The sequence below is a fragment of the Lemur catta genome, chromosome 21 (assembly GCF_020740605.2).
Source record: "Lemur catta isolate mLemCat1 chromosome 21, mLemCat1.pri, whole genome shotgun sequence".
NCBI lineage: Eukaryota > Metazoa > Chordata > Mammalia > Primates > Lemuridae > Lemur > Lemur catta.
The window spans coordinates 21,676,821-21,696,020 of record NC_059148.1 but is presented as its reverse complement, the minus strand read 5'-3'; the positions used below and the strand labels follow the sequence as shown (position 1 = coordinate 21,696,020).

Sequence of the window (19,200 nt, the reverse complement as noted above, 5' to 3'; positions counted from 1 at the left end):
AAGAAACCAGAAAAATGACAAAGAGGCTTTGCAAATATTTCACCACACGTTGAGGCTGACCGTTGGGAACAGGCATGGTGGGGCAGGAGGCGGAGAGAGAAAAATCCATGTAGACCACGTGAAGAGAGAGGTTGGAGTGGGATGTTACCTGGCCTAACAGTTGAGAATTCAACATCCTGCCTTCTCAGTTATTAGCAGAAATCTAACCCATCTGTATAAGGAATGTGTCATTAAAAAGGATGAGGCGGATCTCTACTTACAGATAAAGAAGTGAGCTCCAAGAAATACCCTTAGGTGACAAAAGAGAGGTGCAAATGGGTAAATTCTGTACCTGTAAATGCAGAGATTATTCTGGAACAAATAGATAATAATGGATGCATCTTACGAGGAATATTAGAAGTCAGAAGTAGGAGGGAGACTTACTTTGCACTGAATACCTTTTTTTTTCTATTTGAATGTCATGTAAATTTCTTTAATCACATGTGTATTACCTTTTAAATGAACAATATTAAAGAAAACAAAACCCAGCCTGTGAACTCCTGGCTGTTTTCAGCTTGCACACCCACAAAATCTCTGATGGAGTCACAGCCCTGTTTCCTATCTCCCTCCAATCTCATTTAAAAACAAATTCCAAGTCCTCCACGTCTTGAAAAACAAAACAAAATACTGCCACCCCCAACACAAACAAAAGACTGAAAAGTGTAAACCCAACTGTGTGCCTCTTAAAGAAAAACAACAACAACAAAACAACCAACTTTCTTACATCTCCTGAACTGCTAATTTGCAGGCTTTCCCGGAGAGATCACCAACCAGGAAGCCGGGGGAGGCGGTTTCTCCCACGCTGCAAGCTCGTCATGGCTGCAAACCCACCAACCCTCCCCCGCTCCAAATCAGGGGGGTAGGTTGGCATTCTGTGCCTTGGGGAGCCCAAAGACACAAACACCCTGGTCCAACAGAACCTCCCTAGCTGTGGAATTCTCCGAGTTTCATGGCTACACCTGCCCACGATGACTTTGATCTTTATAGACCTAATGCTCTCATCTTGGGGGTAGGAACAGGCTCAGTTTAGAGTTAGGAGCAGGAGCACTAACAATTCTCTAAAATTTGACAGTACACCCTGGCGCCGAGGGTTTGGGAAGCCTGCGGTCTCCTACATGGCTGCCTGGTATAACCTCTTTGAACAGCAGTTTGACTGTGTCTACCCCAAATTTACAAGACACATATCTTTGGCCTGGTAATTCAAATGTTAGGACTTTCTCCTGCAGATAAACTATAAGGAACATCCTGAAACACACACACACACACACACACACACACACACGATTCTTCCTTGTAGAGTTTTCCAGAATACCAAAAGATTGGGAAAACCTAAGCACCCATCAGTAGAAGACTATTCAGTACACTATGGTACATCCATGCAGTGGAATTCTGAAAAGGCATCAGCTGGGGGACTGATGGGGTATGATCTTCAAGGCACATGTTTGAATTTAAAAGCAAGGCGGAGCACACTGACACAGAAATATATGTACATATCCATCCCATGGATTCATCGTGTATTCATCCATGCTTCCATATGAGCTTGGAGAGGCGCTGAATCTCCCTGGAAAAACACCCAAGATACCAATAACAGCAGTTACTTCTGGGAAAAGGGACTGGGAGGCTAGGGGTAGGGTGGCAGGGAAGCTTATATTTTATGGCATATTCTTTTGTATTGTTCATTATTGTTTTTATGATGCTTTTTGTATCACCTTTAACAAAAGAGCAGGGTCTTTGAAGTCAGACTGTCTTAGCTTCTCTGCTTGGCTTTGTGACGGCAGTCAAGTTACTTAACCTCTCTGAGCCACAGTTTCTACATCTATAAAATGGGGATGATAGCAGTGCCTGTTTAGGGTGCTTGCGAGGATAGGATGAGATATTAGTTAATATTTTCTAAGTTCTTACAATGCACCGTTTACTTTTACTACCTTTTACTACCACTATGACTAATTATTATCACGTAAGCGGTCATTTTTTTATTAAGCATCTGTGGTATGCAATGGACACAAGTTACTTAAAGCACTTTGCACTGAAGGACCAGGTAAAAGGTGTGGGCACATAGACTGCTCCTATCTCCTAGTGGAGCAGGGGGCGGCGGCGCCATTCACTGGCTCCTCTCCGGGATGCTGAAAAAGCAGGATTCCGTGTGTTGGAACGCGGAATCCGAGGGCTGCAGCCGGAAGCACTCAGGCTCCAGAACTTGGTGGTGTGGGGGTGTCACTGGCCCGGCCCATCACCAGGAGAGAGTACAGGCTGGCATCCCCGTGTTGGAACAGATCTGGGGACTCACGGAGCCTTCCCTTCGTCTCTGTTTTACAGAGCTCTTTCACGTGTTCTAGTTCAGCTGACAGGAGACCACTCTAGCCATCATATTGACGGGAAATTCCAGGATTTGGGGCTGAGGTTCTTAAACTCCTTCCAGCCATGGACCCCTCAGGGGTACAAAAACCTGCAAAGATTCACCTCTGCCTCCCACCTTTGCCCCTGTGGGCAGGACCCATGGCTGCAAGTGCTGCGCTGTGGTCAAAGGCTTGGATTTGTGACCTACCTCTGGAACCTGTTAGCCTCAGATTCCTCATCTGTAAAATGGGAATGATGATGATTTCTACTTTAAAGGTAGAAACCAATAAATCACATGGGATAACTTAATTAGGGTGCATTAAATGGGATCTATGGGAAGTACGTGGCACTGTTAATTCTTATTTTTAGAGTCACTTTACATTACACATCAAGAAAATGAACAATTTCAAGCCAGACAGGCAAACATAATCACAGTCAAGAAAATGGGCTCATTACTATGAAAAGGAAACATATTATTAATGGTCTCAGAAACATGTTTTAAGAAGCATTAAAATAAGATGGCCTGTATTTTCTACCTCCAATAAACCTTGTACTCTTTTAAAACTCTCTTTTTCTCCCTCCCTTTTTCTCTCCTTCACTATCTCTCTTCTTTCCTTTTCTTTCCTTCATGCCATCCATTCATTCACTAACTCTTACATAGCTCACCCTGAGACTGCAGGGGTGGGACAGGGTCTCTGTCCTCAAGCTCACAACCTAGGGTAGAGGTGGGTTGGAGAGAGAGATTAATGATGAGTATGACAGTAGAACAACAGGGGACATACAGGGTGCTAACGAGAGCATGCACAGGAGACCTAATGTGGTCTGGGTGGTGGCAGTCAGGGAAGGCTTCCTGGAGGAAGAGTCAGGATACAGACTTGGGCAGATAAAAAGGTGGATGGTGGAAGTGACAGGTGACGGAGAGACCAGCATGTGAGAAGGGACTCAGGTGGGAAGGAGGAGGCCTTTTGAGGCAGTGGACAAAATCTCTTGTCATGAGAGAAGAAAGCCCGTATCTCGATATAAAGCTGGAGCGGGGTAACCAGGAGCTGGGTCATGCTATCTCTCAGGAGGCAAGTTCAAGATTTTGGACTTTATTCTTAAGAGAGACACAAGCACTGGAGGGTTCTGAGAATATTTAGATTTTACGAAGGTCCCTGTGCCTACTGCTGGACCAAAAGCAGGTGGGAGAAGCAAGGCTGGTTGTGGGGAGCCCAGCGGGGAGGCTCCTGCGGGCCAGAGGTGAGAGGCGATGGTGGTCAGGAGTCAGGCAGTGGAAGGGAGGAAGGAAGGAAGCGAGTTGATTTAAGAGACAGGAGGTTACGACACCAAGATTTGGTGACTGGGTCCAGAAGCCAAGGAAGAGGATGGTGTCCCTGGAGACTCCCCAGCTTGTGGCTTCCACAAGTTGATGGCCCGTGAAGCCGTTTCCTGAGACAGCCACCGCGGAAGAGCGGGGTACAAATGGGGTGAAAGAGAGAATAAGAATGAATGAAACTCATTGCGTAAGATCGTCTTTCCTGAGTAGCAATGAATAATTTAATTGTGGTCTGGTGCATTGCAAGAGTCAACGTTTCCTGATACCGTCATTTCCATAATTCTGAGAATTCAGGGAGATTATGAAAAATACACTTGATTTGGCTCCTTCCCCAGCGCTACCATTTACTGGCCATTTGCTCCCGGGCAAGTCATTTAATATTCTGACCCTTAATTTCCTTTTATGAAGTTGAAAAGGTAGTAACAACTAGTTCCTAAGGTTTTTGTGAGGATCAAATTAGATGGACACTATAAACAGTGCTTTGTAAATGTCAACTGTACTGACAATGTCGAGTCTTTATTTTTAGGAGGACGTCGGCAACAGTATTCTCCAAATTGCAGCTCAATTGTTCACTTGGGGCTCAACCAAGTTTCTCCCCTAATGCCTGGCATCCTTGGGTGAATTCTGCTGCAGGGTTGCTGGGTCAAGAGGATGGCAAAAGGTGCTCAGGGAAGGAAAAAGAAGTAAGAATGGCTCTTTTAAGGGAGGAGTAATATCTGCTCGCTTAACTTGAAAGTTCTTATTTTCATCTATGCATACGCACGAAAGTTCCCTGTAAATAGATCACAGCATCCACGTAGGCCTGAATCACTTACAAATGAATTTCAGCAAAGAGAGAACATGTCAGATAGAAAACACAAACTACAATGGTAGAAATAACTTCAGCTATGACAGCTCTATCGGTAACAACAATAAATATAATAAGGTCAAACTTGAGTAAAAGATCAAGACTTTCTGATTGGATAGATGCATTTGCAGTTGTTCTATATTAGCATGGATGTGGGGATAAGGACCAAGGATAGGAGGGAAAATAGCTCACCAAGGCACACCTGGGCCTGGTACATATTTTATGGCCACTTGGGGCTAAGGCATCATAGGTCTGCTTTCATTTGAACAATATAATTGACTTTCTTCTTAGAATATGTTAGTACACAGTAAGCACACACTAAGTACTTGCTGAATAAATGATCAGCTATTGGCCGGGCACGGTGGCTCACGCCTGTAATCCTAGCACTCTGGGAGGCCGAGGCGGGAGGATTGCTCGAGGTCAGGAGTTGGAGACCAGCCTGAGCAAGAGCAAGATCCTGCCTCTACTGAAAAATAGAAAGAAATTAACCGGACAACTAAAAATATATAGAAAAAATTAGCCGTGCATGGTGGCGCATGCCTGTAGTCCCAGCTACTCGGGAGGCTGAGGCAGAAAGATCGTTTGAGTCCAGGAGTTTGAGGTTGCTGTGAGCTAGGCTGACGCCACGGCACTCTAGCCTGGGCAACAGAGTGACACCCTGTCTCAAAAAAAAAAAAAAAAGATCAGCTATTCACAGAAATACCTTTTGAATATTTACTAATTACGTTGAAATATATGAAATGAGCAGTTCTGCAAATGATCAAATAGAGCAATTTCATGTGGTTCGATTTAATCTTTCAAACATTTTTATATATAAGCACTTTATTGAATTATCTCATCTCATTCTTCTACCATCATATGAAGAACAACATTACAGGGCTCAAGGATCTGTGAAAATCCTGGAATTATTTCCACAATTTTTGTGACTATGTGTGTACGTGCATTTATATGGGGGAAAGGGCCGTAGCATTAAAATGATTTTTCCAAGCACTCCATGACCCAATAAATAATAAAGGTGGGAGTCACTGGAGTAACACTACATTTTCCAGATGAGGAACTTGAGGCTTTTAGTTGGGAAAGGACTTGCCCAAAATTCTTAGAGACAGAGTCAGAGCTAGGATCAAACTCAGGTTTCATGCTCGTTTTCTTTGCCTTCCTGTTAAGACGTCGTATTTCTCTGGTTTACTGTCATACGCTCAGTGTGCAGCACAGGGCCTGGCACGCAGCATGGACTCAATAAATCAGGGTCTCGGTCTCCAAGTCCACAGCTATTGAATGAAGCTGCCCGTGTGAGAGGCAAAAGGGTGCGGTGGGGATTGCGGACTGCAGAGCCCACGCCATGACTGGAGGGCAGGTCCAGCCAGCTGTTGCCACGCGGAAAGGCAAGGCTGGTATCACTTCACTTCCTGCCAAGCACTTGCAGGGAGGTGATGACGTAGCCCATTACAAATGAAGAAACGAATGAATGAGGCTTCACACACTGGGGTAACAAAACCAGGATTCAGAAAAGGCGAGCTAAAGAAAGGGGGATCTTAATGGAGTCTGTAAAATCACCAGGGATGAATGGTCTAATCTTACCCCCCAAAGTGTGGTCCACGGGCCGGCATCACCGGGGAGCACGTCAGAAATGCAGAATCGGAAGCCCCCACCCAGACGTATGAATCAGACTCTGCATTTTAGGAAAATTCCCCAGGGGGTTCACGTGCACATTATAGTTTGAGAAACCCTGGTCTAATTTGTCTCCAAATGCCCTTGTGACTTTTTGCAGCCCTGCAGAACTTCAGACAGAACACTTGGATGTAGTGAGCGTGATACTATTAGGTTGAACTATATAAAACTGCCGAGATTCAACAGTCCCGTGACCTACAAAAATGGCAATTTCAAATGAAATTTCAATTTCAACTCAAACCATCACCTGTTCCGCACAAAAACGCTTCAGATCTAGGATATCACATACTCCAAACTCTGGTCAGATTCTACAAACAGCCCATAGGCATACAAATGAGTTTCATTTGGTTAACACAGTTAAAAATATTTTTTTTTCCAAAATTAGTTACCACCGTTTAAAAATTGGAGGTTTCACAAAAGATACAAATTCCTAGCTTTCTTGCAACGGTGGAAAATGTGTTCACACTAGGCGTGTGTTCCCGAATGTCAGCAGACAGCTCGGGTGTGAAGTGGGCGATGGCGCGCCCCCTTTAGGTGGGGCGTGAGCTCTCCGGTTCCCCTCTGCCGCCACGTGGTCCTCCTCCCTCCTTTGTCTCTCGTTGGGACCCTGTAGGTATTTGACCCTGGGACCCTTGCTAGGTAGTGAGTTTTAAAGGGAAATAAGGAAGGTCACCTTTAAAAGATACTCAATGAAGGGACAAAATGTGCTCAGCGATTTGGGCCATGTCACAGGTGCCCCCAGTTGGTCCAGGTGTTTGATGGGATGCCCACCCACCTTCCTGTGAGCTCACAGCGTCTGTCCCGGCTTGTGTCCTGCGGCTAATGCTCAATCGTGACCTCGTTTTCCCTGGGTTCAATCTACCGACAAGGGTGCAGTGTTGTACACAATAGTCATCCTTCAGTCTGCGTCTGTTTCTTCTCCCACCGGGTGTGTGCCAAAACCCTTCCTGGAGTGACACCTTTCTGTCTAAATGGGGCTTTTTCTTTTGCTATCAAAGCAGCCCTTGTGTACTCATTTCAACAGGAGCCAGACAGAATCCAGCTTCCTTTCTCCATCCGGAGGGAAGACCCGGTCCCAGATCCCGTACGTTTTCCTTAGTGCCCCCACCCTTTGGGGCTACCTGACCCGGCTTGGTCTTCACCACCTGCTGTGCCGGGTCACCTGGCAAGCCCCTGGAAGACACCCCGTCTCAGCACGGAGCCACACAGTCCCACCTGATTCAGCCTTCCTGAACAGAGCTCTGCAAATTTCCCCCGGAAATAAAATCACAGAAGAAAGAGAATGATGTCACTTTAAACAGTCCATAAGCTGACCCCACAGAGGTGGGAAGGAAGGTTGAGATCACAGGTACCGGGTTAAAATCCTGATTCTGCCTTTACTGACCAGGTGGCCTTGGACAAGACCATTAGCATCTCTGTGCTTGTTTCCTCATCTGTAAAATGGAGAATAACAATCGTACTGTATCTACTTTGCAGGGCTCTTGTGGGGATTACATGAGATAATGTCATGTTTCCCAAGCTGGGCTTAACACCGTCATATCTTTGCACCATCCCTGTGTCTCACCTACACAACTGTTTATTTCATATTCTAAGATCAATTCTCTTTTTATCTTAAATACTTACCGTAGCCTCATCCTGAAGCATAATATCCCTGAAATCACGGTAGGAAGGTGCAAGCTACTTTTTTGTATGATCGATCAAAAAAATATTTTATGAGTAAATTTAGAAAAATGGGTACCACCTCGCTCTTGTCATGAGTAAGCCTCGAGCAAACACACACTGAACAAACTCGTGCATCGTAAAAAAATAACTGACCGGTCATCCTCAAAAGTGTCAAGCCCACGAGAGACAAGGAAGGACTGACAAACGGTCACACATCGGAAGGGACTAAGGAGAAATAAGCACCGAAAGCAAAGTGGGATCCTGGAACAGCAAAAGCACTTTAGTGGAAATGGTGCTGTAACTGGAATAGGGTCTGTCGTTTAGTTAATATCATACCATTGTCAATCTCCCGTTCTTGATAATTGTACGATGGTTATGTACGATATTAACATAGGGGAAACTAGGTCAGGGCATAAAGGAACCTATGCTAATTTGCAACTTTTCTGGGAGTCTAAAATTACTTGAAAATAAAAGGTTTTTAAAAATGGGTATTCGTTAGGCAGTCTTTCCCCTTCCTCCCCCGCCCCGCCCCCAGCAATCACTAATCAGCTTTCTGTCTCTATAGATTTGCCTATTCTGGTCAATATCTATAAAGGAATTCTACAATATGTGGCTCCTTGCGTCTGTCTTCTTTCACTCAGCATAGTTTTTTTGAGGTTCATCTATGTTGTAGCACATATCAGTACTTCCTTCCTTTTTAGGGCTGAATAATATTCCATCGCATGGCTAGACCACATTTTGTTGATCCATTCATGAATCAATAGATGTTGGATTTTTTTCCACTTTTTGGCTATTGTGAATAGCCCTGCTACGAACCTTCATGTACAAGTTTTTGTTTGAATACCTATTTTCAATTCTTCCTAGGGACGGGGCTTCCTTTCCGGGTGATGGAAACGTTTTGGAACTAGACAGAGGCAGTCACTGCACAACACTGAGCATGTGCCAAGTGTCGCTTTAAAATGATTAACTTTATGTTACGTGAATTTTACCTCAATGAGATAAAACAACAAAAAAAAAATGGGCACCACCAGTGGAGGAACTAGCATAGTTTGGAAACCTGAGCTTACGCCCGGCACTTAGCATGGTACCTGGTCTGCAGCGAGTGCGTGGATAATGTCAGCTGGTGGCGGGATTATCGCCAGAGACGCACAGACTCCCAGCTCCCACTCCAGAGTTTTTTCGACAGCATCATGCTGCTTCCACCAAGAAAATGTCTCCAAGTTTAATCGACAACGGCCCCTGAAGGTCAGCAGTGAAATCTCAGGGTGTGTGGGATCTTCCCATAAGAAGACCTTGCTTTGAAATCCAAGAATGTTTCCCACTTGATCAGAGTCGCACACCCGGTGGCATAGCAAGGCTGGCCACTCCCAGGGCACGATGTGCCCGGGAACAATACGTAGTGGGTGTTCACCAGACTCTTACCAGTTACTTGCTGCCTGTATTCCAACGCTATTTCAACGGCTTATTCAGCAAGCCTCATCTCCTCAATGAACTGGGTGATTTATTTCCCTAGGACTCCACCCTACCTACACTTTGCTGGCTCGGTTGCAATGCCCCGGCATTGTCCACCTGGTTTTGCAACGCCCACTCCCGTCTCCTCAGTGTACCTTAGGACATAGTTCGGTGTTTGAAACGAAAGCAAATGCCTGATTTATTCTGAGGATTTCATGAGGACCTTACAGAAAACTGGAGACACTCCAGCATGTCCCAGAGATCAGGGAAGCATCATTTTGCTCAGAGCTGATGAACTGGGTTTGGTTTTATTGACAATTATCAGTGAGATCTTCCTCTTTTCCCCCATTGGTGCTATTTGGGTTCCAGCCTCCACCCCCAGATCCATTCTCCATTCTTGTCCCAACTTATCTGGGCCCCAGGAAGAGGCTGACATTTACGGACGTCCACAGGTGTCTCGCTGTCCTACGTCTGACTGGGTTTGGCCAATGGGAGGCCCAGATGGGAGATGAGAGGGCAGGAGGAGAGAGAGGCCAGGGTGTGTCTTCCTTTGCTCTCTCCCTCTGTTAGTGCTGTGGTCTGGCAGGGTCTGCATTCTCCTCTGAGCGCAGCTTCTGCTAGGAACACCCCTCGGCTCCTTCCGGCCTGGTGTGGTAACTGCTGTCCCAGTTGCTAGTCCCTGGATATGTCACTCTCTCTCATTGGTGACTACAACTGAGTTCCTAAACAGTCCCTTAATTAAATTATCCTGGAAAGCCCAGCTGCAGGTGCCTTCTGTTCCCTGCTTGGACCCTGAGGGCTAATTGTGACCTCTACTGCCCCTGGGGGACTATCAGAAGTGACTCAGAGGGCCACAGGGATGACACGTCTAAGCTAAGTTATCCCAATCGCCAACATCGTCCTTCCCGAGGAAACGAAGGAGCCCCAAATACGCACCAAGCATTTAACGGTCTCAATAAGCCAGTGGGGTGGAGTATTGCTGCGTTTTCAGAAGGGGAAAATGAGATCTAGGGAGAGATTAAATAACGTGCCAAGGTCACAAGGGGAACAAATGGCAGTGGTTGGATTCGAACCTAGCTTGGATGAGCCCATCCTGCCTTCCCTCTGTCACCTCACATCTAGAGGGGTCTAGAGTTCAAGAACCGATGTCACAGCACTGTGTGCTCTAGAGGGGAGAGCCCCAGGCCCGGGAGAAAGCTTGCTGACCCCGAGGGGGTCAGAGCCGCAGGTCTGAACAACCCTCCGGAGCTCCAAGGCACTCAGGCACGCCCAGGCCACACTGCCAGTCGCAGAAAAGGCAACGCTGGGAGCTATTCCAGGGACAAACCTCAAGCTCATTTCTCAGTTCCTCAAGAGGCCCCGAGCCTGTTCTGCTGCTGACGGAGGGAGCTGTCGCCTGCTCATGCTCAATGCCCCGATGTAATGAGCACCGCCAAAGAGGGCTCGATTGGGATGCTAAACAGCCGTAAATGACATTGTCACCAGCCTTCATAAAGCACGGTGACTCACAGCCCTAATTAAAATGCTGAGGGAAAAATGTAAAGAGAGGCTGCCATGAAAAACAGTGACATTCTGCTAAACTGCAGGATTATTTCTTCCAGGAAAAGAGAGAGAGAGAGAGAAAGAGAGAGAGGAGACGTGTGCTCGTGTGTGTGTGTGTGTGTGTGTGTGTGTGTGTGTGTGTGTGTGTGTGCATGTGTGTGTGTGTGTGCCTGGGCACGCACGTGTGTAGAGAGGAGGGAACAGGGACGAAGAGGCTGGATATTATTCTAAGAAACTTGGGAAAATTGAACACAGAGGGAAGTCAAAAGCCATTCCTGCATTCCGACTTTTTATCATGAAATATTTAAACAGAAAATTTAAAAGAGTAGTATAAAAACATCCATAAACTTTTCAACTTGATTCAACAACTATTAGCATTTATTTGCACATTTGCCTGCCTGCCTGTCTGTATCTATCAAACAATCATCTGGCTGGCTGGCTGGCTGTCTTTACAATGAACTACTTTAAAATAAGTTGCAGAATCATGATGCCTCAGCTCTAAATTCTTAAGCATGCATATCTTCAGAATAAAGACAGCCTCCCACAAGACCGCGGTACCATTATTGCACCTAAGAAAATTAACTATACATTATACTTGCAAAATTTCACCAAATAGTCAGTTAAAGTTTTTTTTTTTTTTTTTTAAGAGACGGGGTCTCACTCCGTTGCTCTGTCACCCAGGCTGGAGTGCAGGAGTGCAGTCATAGCTCATTGCAGTCTCGAACTGGTGGGTTCAAGTGATTCTTCCACTTCAGCCTTTCAAGTAGCTGGGACTACAGGTGTACCACCATGCCCAGCTAATTAAAAAAAAATTTTTTTTTAGAGTTGGGGTCTTGCTATGTTGTCCAGGCTGATCTCAACTCCTGAGTTCAAGTGATCTTCCCACCTCAGCCTCCCAAGTAAGTTGAAGTTGTTTGTTAAACCATGACAACCTAAGTAGTAAAACTAATCCCCACTGTTTAGGAGAGAGAAGCAGACAGGCTGCCTCCCAGAAATAGGCAGTCGCAGGGATCTATAGCAGGAAGATTTTTAGCTTCATGAAGGCTGGTTCTCATTATCGGAGTCATAAGATGACGACATGCACAGGGTACAATGCTTGACTTAGACACCAGTTTTGAACTACTTAAGAAATACAGTCTGATTACATCATATCAGTTTTAAAAAGAGCCTTCCTCAAAGCTAACTCTCCATATTTCATACAATGGCATCACCTGTTTTAACCAAAAAATGTGGCTCCCAATGACTTCTTGCTGTTTCTGATATTCAAATGTACCCTCAAAAGCCTGGGGATATATCACTAGTAGGGAGATTCAGAAAGAAATATACTTTCTGAAGATGAGTTTTGAACAAGTTACCCTTAAGAAATTCAGGGCATTAAAGGTAGCCATAAAGGAAACCACATTTATCTACACGTAGGAGTCTGGCATGTTTATTAAAAAGAATCAAAATCAGGCCAGGCTCAGCGGCTTATGCCTGTAATCCCAGCACTTTGGGAGGCCAAGGCAGGAGGATTGCTTGAGGCCAGGAGTTCAAGACCAACCTGAGCAAGAACAAGACCCCATCTCTGCAAAAAACAGAAAAATCAGCTGAGTGTCACAGTGCATGCCTGTAGTCCCAGCTACTCAGGAGGCTGAGGCAGGAGGATCACTTGAGCCCAGGAGTTTGAGGTTGCAGAGAGCTGTGATGCAGTCTAGCCTGGGCGACAGAGCAAGACCTTGTCTCAAAAAAAAAAAAAGATAATCAAAATCAATCAAAATATCAAGCCAAGAAACCCATCTGGCCCCATTACTTTACACCATGCTTTGTAAGAAAGAAAAGGATTTCATTTTAGTGACGACCGTGATATTAGGGGGAGAAATGACAACCAAAAACATTTCCAGTTAAGACTTATCACAATAAACAAGCACATTGATGCTCTTGGCTCCGTTTGTTACCTGAATTCTGGCACACGAACATAATGGTTTGCATTTTCCTTACTGAAGACTTCAGAGCTGAGATCCTGCTTCAGAAATCAAAGAGAAAAACAGGCCCAAAATATGTCAGTTGCTATCGAGTACTGTTCTGATTGATCCCTGTAAGTTACACTTTTGTGCTTAAAATTCCTGGAATGAAATATGGCCTGATGGGATCCATGAGGCTATTTGAATGACTAAATGATGGACTGTCCACATCATCTACCCCACTGCATGGTAGTTACTGGCAAGTGGATACCTGTTCTTGGACACTGTGAGCTACTTGAGTGTGGGGACTGTGTCTTCCCCTTCTTACAGCTTCTCTTACTGGGTCTGGCACGGAGCTGGGAGCTCAGGGCTTGTCTGTTAAATGAAGAAGCAGCTAACCTGACTTTCGTTTGTGACAAGAAATCCTTTAGCTGAGAAACGATGGCCGCGCACTGGCACTATCTGAAGTTGGCTGAGCTTTTTGAATTTGCAAGATCCCTTCTTTATTTCTAACTAGAAATGGGTTCCCGAAAGGTCCACCTTTTTAATCCCCACAATAGCAATTTAGCTGTCAGGTTTTGAATAAAAAAGTAATTCCTGAGGATTACTTAATGCTAGTGGGCAAATGCTTCTGGCAGAAGCTGAGATGCTTTTCGGGGTACCTCTGAAGACCTGTAGGATTTCTTTCAGGTGCTTTGAGGCCAAGACTCCTGAAACGTTATGGATGGACAAAAAAAAAGAAGGCCCATCGTTTCTGGGAAATCCCAGGTGAGAAGAGGTGATCCTATCATAGTAGGCAATAGAACACGCACACCAGAGGTAAAAAAACAAAAACAAAAGCATTGCCCAGGCTGGAAATGGGAACTTCGCCCCTTTCAAAGGGCGCCTGTGTTTTCTATCCAAATGGGGCTAACTTTTCTTTTAGAAATTGTCAGTAGAAATCACAAACACAACTGACGGACGATTGGGCAAATGTTTGTCTCAGCTGTGCCAGAGAATGCTAAGCCGAGAAGGTCTTTGAGGGAAGTTGGTCCAGGAGTTGGAAACTAAAATGCTTTCAAGGAAGAGGCAAGTGACATCAACAGTGGTTAATGGCAGGGGCTGGTGATCTAAAGGAAAAACAATGACAACAACAAAACAAAATGAAACAAAAATCCAACAAAACAACCCCTCCTAATTCAAGCAAACAGCAAACAAAAACCCTGTGCCAGCCTAACAGAACATATCTGCAGGCCTCTGAATGCAGATGGCCTTGAATTTCAATGCCTCCATTTCACGGGTGAGATAACTGAGGCTGAGCGAGAGGTGAGGGCTGGGACTCCATCAACTGGCCGACTAAAAGGGTCTCTCTTTTTTGCATTTTTAAATTTGTTATGATCCCTGAGATGGGCCCGACCCTGTCTCTTTTTTCCAGAGTCACACACAAACTATCTCATTGCATCCTCCTAACAGCCCTGCACAGTTGTTATAATCGCTACTGTATGGATGACACGCCGGAGGGTCAGAGGGGTTAACTCACTCACCCTGAGTCACACAATCCGCAAGTGCCACAGCCTGGGCTACCATGTTCCCCACGATGGTGCTCTGCCTTTCAACTTGGCCATAGATGGCCCAGTATGGCACTGAAGACCTCCCTCACTGAGAGAGAAGTGCTACAAATGAGGCTACCAGCTTTGATGCCGCCTCCTCCGAGATGTCTTCCCTGATACCCCCAACCACCCATTCTGGCCACTGCTGCAGCATCTCACCTCCACCTCTCTTGCCGAAACTTCATGCCCAGTACAGGGCTTGTTGGGTGCCCACTGCCCTGTCCCACTGCAGGCTTTATCAGAGCGGGGCTCATGCCACCTTTATGTGGGCACCTGCCCTTGGGGTCCAGCACTGGGCTTGCCATTTAACACTCATCATGACACATTTGACAAATGTGTCTGCCGCAGAACTGCCCATGACAACTGCTGCTCACTCTCAGCTTGTTCTCCCTCAATACGATTGTGCCAGGAACCATGCCTGTCACACCTTGTTAATTACACTTGTATTGGGGACTTAGAGGCACTTGCTGCGGATACATCATTTTCACTGAAAACATTTGAGTGGGCCCAGTTTTCCAGCATGGCTGGGTGCCGCTCATAATTCTTCTTCCCTAGGAATGGGCATGTGAGCAAGATAAACATACTTGCAAAGGTTGCAAAGACTTGTAAAGTTTGGGTGGATGGCTGAACTGGCTGTCGACATGCACTCAAACCAATGGCTCTGATAAAATCAGTGGTAGTTAAACTGGTTTTATTAGCTCCTGTGACTACTTGACTCCTGAACTTATACCTGATAGAACCCTTTTAAAAGGAATTTTCTTTCTAAAAGGATGGATAGCTCAGACACTGGGGCTAATGCCCAACATTCGATGAGAACTCAGGGCTGATGCCCAGCAAGATCAAGGTGGAAGGAATCATGCTCAGTCTCTTCCAAATCATTTGTCTAATTTAGAACGACAACTAGAAGAGATGGAATTAAATTTCCTTTAAGTTTAGAATCTATAGGGCTTCTCTATACTAAAGTAAACATGAAGTTATCATCAATGAAGGCTACGCCAAGAGTCAAGCCACTGAAGTTCCAACCTAGCTTTGTCGGTAACATACTATGTGATTTTCACTGAGTCATATGCCTTTTATGGGCCTCAGTTTCCCCATTTTTACAATAAGAGTGACAGACAAGAACTGAAGGCATTAGATTCTCCTGGAGAAGTCTTGTTAAAAATATAGCTACCCCTAGAGTCTCCCCCTGTGTGGGTGCTGACTCAGTAGATCTAGGGTTGGATGTGGCATCTTTGTTTTTAACCGGTGACATGGTGGCCTGTGATGCTGACGGCCTGCGGGGCTGCTGTTTGGCACTCATCAGATTAGGTGATGTCTAAATGCTGTCATACGAGGGCTGGCCGGAAAGTATCCAGCCATTGTTAATGCAACGAGAACAGTATTCCGTGGCTGGATGTTTTCCAGACAGCCCTTGTCTATTACTAAATACAACGAGGAAAACGGTCATGTCTACAGCCCTCGCAGTCTAGGTGCTGTTAACCGCACAAACCCACCCTGACCCGTGGTGGGACGCATGCCCCTCTTCAAACAACCCAGATGAAAATGGTCCTGAAATGCCAAAATCAACTTCTGTGCAATCCCAGTTTCTAATTGGAAAAAAGCTCCAGTTCTATCAAGCACAGATTGTTGCCTGTGGCTCTTAACCACATTCCAGGGCTCACCAGATCCACAGAACCTGAGGGACAGGCAACACACGGAGTCTTGTCGTAAGATGCCACAAAACATACACCCAAGAAGGTGGCACAGCCAGACCTGTTTGTGTTCACAATACCCAGGCGAACTGAGCTCCACGTCTTCCTGTGTCCTGAGAAATCAGCACGCCCACCAGTGGGGAAGTTTGCACAACTGTCTGACTGGTACCTTGGACAGCTCTTTGTGGCACAGTCTGAGACCCACCGGGATCAGCTGACCCCACCACACTACCCCCAGCCTCTCATGCTGCTCCATGTGTGGTCCTTCCCTGTGGAAGACAGAACCTTCTGGAGACTTCCTTTGGCCATTTGGGGAAAATAACGAGGCAGAAAGAGCAAAGAGCAGGCTAGTCTGAGAGCCCCCATCACGCTATTGGCTTTAAATAGCTCCATAGGAGACTGTTTGTGGTTCCCTTTCTTCCTTACAATCACCAATCTTGGCATGAAACTATTGTTTCCAGAACACCTTTTACATACGTAATCGCAAAATCTTCAAAATAACCCCTCGAGGGAGTCATTGTTCTCATTTTACAGATAATTGAACTGAAGCTCAGAGAGGTTAAGTGACCAACCAGGGGTTACACAGCCATGCAGTGAGCTAAGCGTGGTCTCAAGCAACGGTCCTCACTAGGTCTCTCTACCATGCTGCTTGCTCTTTCCCTACATGGTCTGGGACTTTCGGGGGAAAAACCACAATTTCTGGAGACACAATCGTGCCCTGACCACGGGGATAGCCTCTGAATGAGCAGATGTACCAGGAAGCGAGCCTGTGTGTGCTAAGGCAGCGGCACATGTCACACTGCTTAGGTGCCCGGATGCATGCAAAATGCCCCAGGTTAAGAACCAAAGACAGGGGTTGAGGTCTCTGGTAGTGCCACGTACCAGCTAGATGACTATGGGCAGGTAACTCGGTTTGTCCTGCCTCAGTTTCCACATTTGCAAAATGGGATTCAGACTACTGCGCTGGTGACCTGGGGAAATTGTTAAGGGATTCCAGGTATTTATGTGTGCGACGGTGCCCTGGAGTTGGCACAAAGCTGTCCCGCCCTCAGGGGCCTTCCGGAATCCGGGCTGGGGGAAAGGGACCCAGCGGGCAGCGGTGCTGGTGGGGCAGAATGCCTCCCTCGGAGACCTGCCAAGGCTTCTCTAACCTGTCAGCTGAGACGCCCGAGGGCGGAGAATGGACTCGACCCCTGCACGTTTGGGGAGATGCCACAGGAAGCTCCTTCCCTGTTTTAGGTTCAGGAAAACAAGCAAATGGGAAAATCGATGCTCCAGAGAGCTGCGCCACTGTTCCCTGGTGCCTCTGTGAACCCCCTGCGTTTGCCCTGATCCCAACTAGAGAAGCACAGAGAAAGGGCGGGGAGAGTTTCCCCTCATTCTTCTGGGGGAGAAGTCTGGGGGTCAGCTCCTTCCTCCTGTCTTCCTGGGCGGCCAGAGGCCAGACGACGTGCCCTGGCCGCGCTCGCCTGCACCGCACCCTTGCCCAGTGGCGTCCTTGGGGACGCTGCCTCCATGGTGGCGGCTGGTGCGCCCTTCCCAGGCCCGAGCTGGGCTACGGGACAGAGGGGGCCTCATCTGCGCGAAAGAACCAAGGCGTCCTGGGCGGAGATGGAGGTGAGCGCGGCCTTCCGCAGCCCGAGAGGCAGATCCCCGCTCCTACTAACGGGAAACCGAGACCCGCGAGGCTCCCGGATCCCCAGAGCACAATAATAATAAAATATCGCCACAGTCCCCGCGTACCCAGCACTTGCCCTGGACTTCATATTCACATTTATGATTTTTTTTTAAAGGTTCTCACGACAGCCCCGCGAGAAAGGTATTGTTTCTCCATTTTACAGACGAGAAAACCAAGGCTCAGAGAGACGGTGGGACTTACCTAAGGTCACGCAGCGAGTAAAGCGTGGCTCTAGTACTGGCGCCCAGGGGATTCACTCGAAACGTCCCTGCCCTCCGCTACTGCCGCCTTCTCTGCGGGTGCCGCCCCTGACAGCTCCCGCGCGCCGCGCAGGGCCACGAGCTCTCCAGCCACAGCGCCCCGAGATGGGGCCGAGCATCTCGCGTCCTCCAGGGCACAGTCCCCAGAGAGCCCTGTCCGGACCCTCGGGTCCAAGGGCCCCTCAGTGGCCCTGGAAGTTGGATCTCCCGGAGGAGACCCTGCCGCGACCCTTGGCCACTTGGAAGCAAACGCACTGAGCGCGCGGGGCACCGCCTGGCCCTGAACCTCTGCGGAGCACGTCCCTCGCCCTGGAGCTTGCTTCGCGGGAGAGGCGCAACTTTCCCACGTTCTGGAGACGGCGCCCTTCCACTTCCACCCCGATCCCGCCCAGGCTGAAGAAGTAAGAGGCGCGGGCGGCCCCGCCATTACCGCGGGAGCGCAGCGAGGATCCTCGCGAAGTTGGAAGCCAGGCAGGGGCGACGTTCCCGGGAGCTGAGCCCTGCCAGCCCCGGGCCCCCCGCCGCGGGTGGCTGGCAGCGCCCTAGGGGCCGCCATTACCGCCGGCTGGCAGTTGCCATTCGGCGGAAGAGCCCGGCCCGGAGGAAAGCTTCAAGTGGAGGTCGGGCAGGTGCAAAGGTCCCCAGGGACTGGCGTCCCCCCAGCCTCGGGCCGCCCGCTGGGGGTAGCGAGCGGTGCCAAAGGGTCCGCCATTACCGTAAGCGCGCAGCTCGGAGCCCCGCGCGCGCCGCTGCGGGGGTACCCGGGTCCCTGCAAAGTTAGAGCGCGGCGGGTGCGTCGACCCCCGGCCCCGGAGACCCCGGCCCGGAGCCGCCCGCTGGGGGGAGGAGGACGACGCCGCCCGAACCAAGTTGGGAAGCGCAGCAAAGCCCGCGCGCCTCCTGCGCGCACGGGGGGCTCGGGCGGGAGCCGGGAGCCCTAGGGACAGGGAGGGGGCGCGGGACGCCTGGGCCAGGAACTCACCTGCCTCCGAGCCGGGCAGCACCGAGGCTGCCTCTCCGCGCTGCGCACCCGCCAGCCCGCCCGCCTCCTACTCCTCCTCCCCCTCCTCCTCCTCCCAGGCGCCCGCTGTCGCCGCGCTCCGGGCTCCGAATCCTCCGGGTCGCCGCCCCGCGCGGCTGGAGGGCGCAGTGGTACCCACTCACCTCCGGGTAGGAGCCG

At 48.3% G+C, this 19,200-nt stretch overlaps 1 protein-coding gene across 1 annotated transcript in view; it reads right to left on the bottom strand.

Moving 5' to 3' along the window:
• NOS1 (nitric oxide synthase 1) overlaps positions 1-19,200 on the bottom strand; it is a 96,103-nt gene that overhangs the window by 76,421 nt on the left and 482 nt on the right. The window lies entirely within an intron of this gene.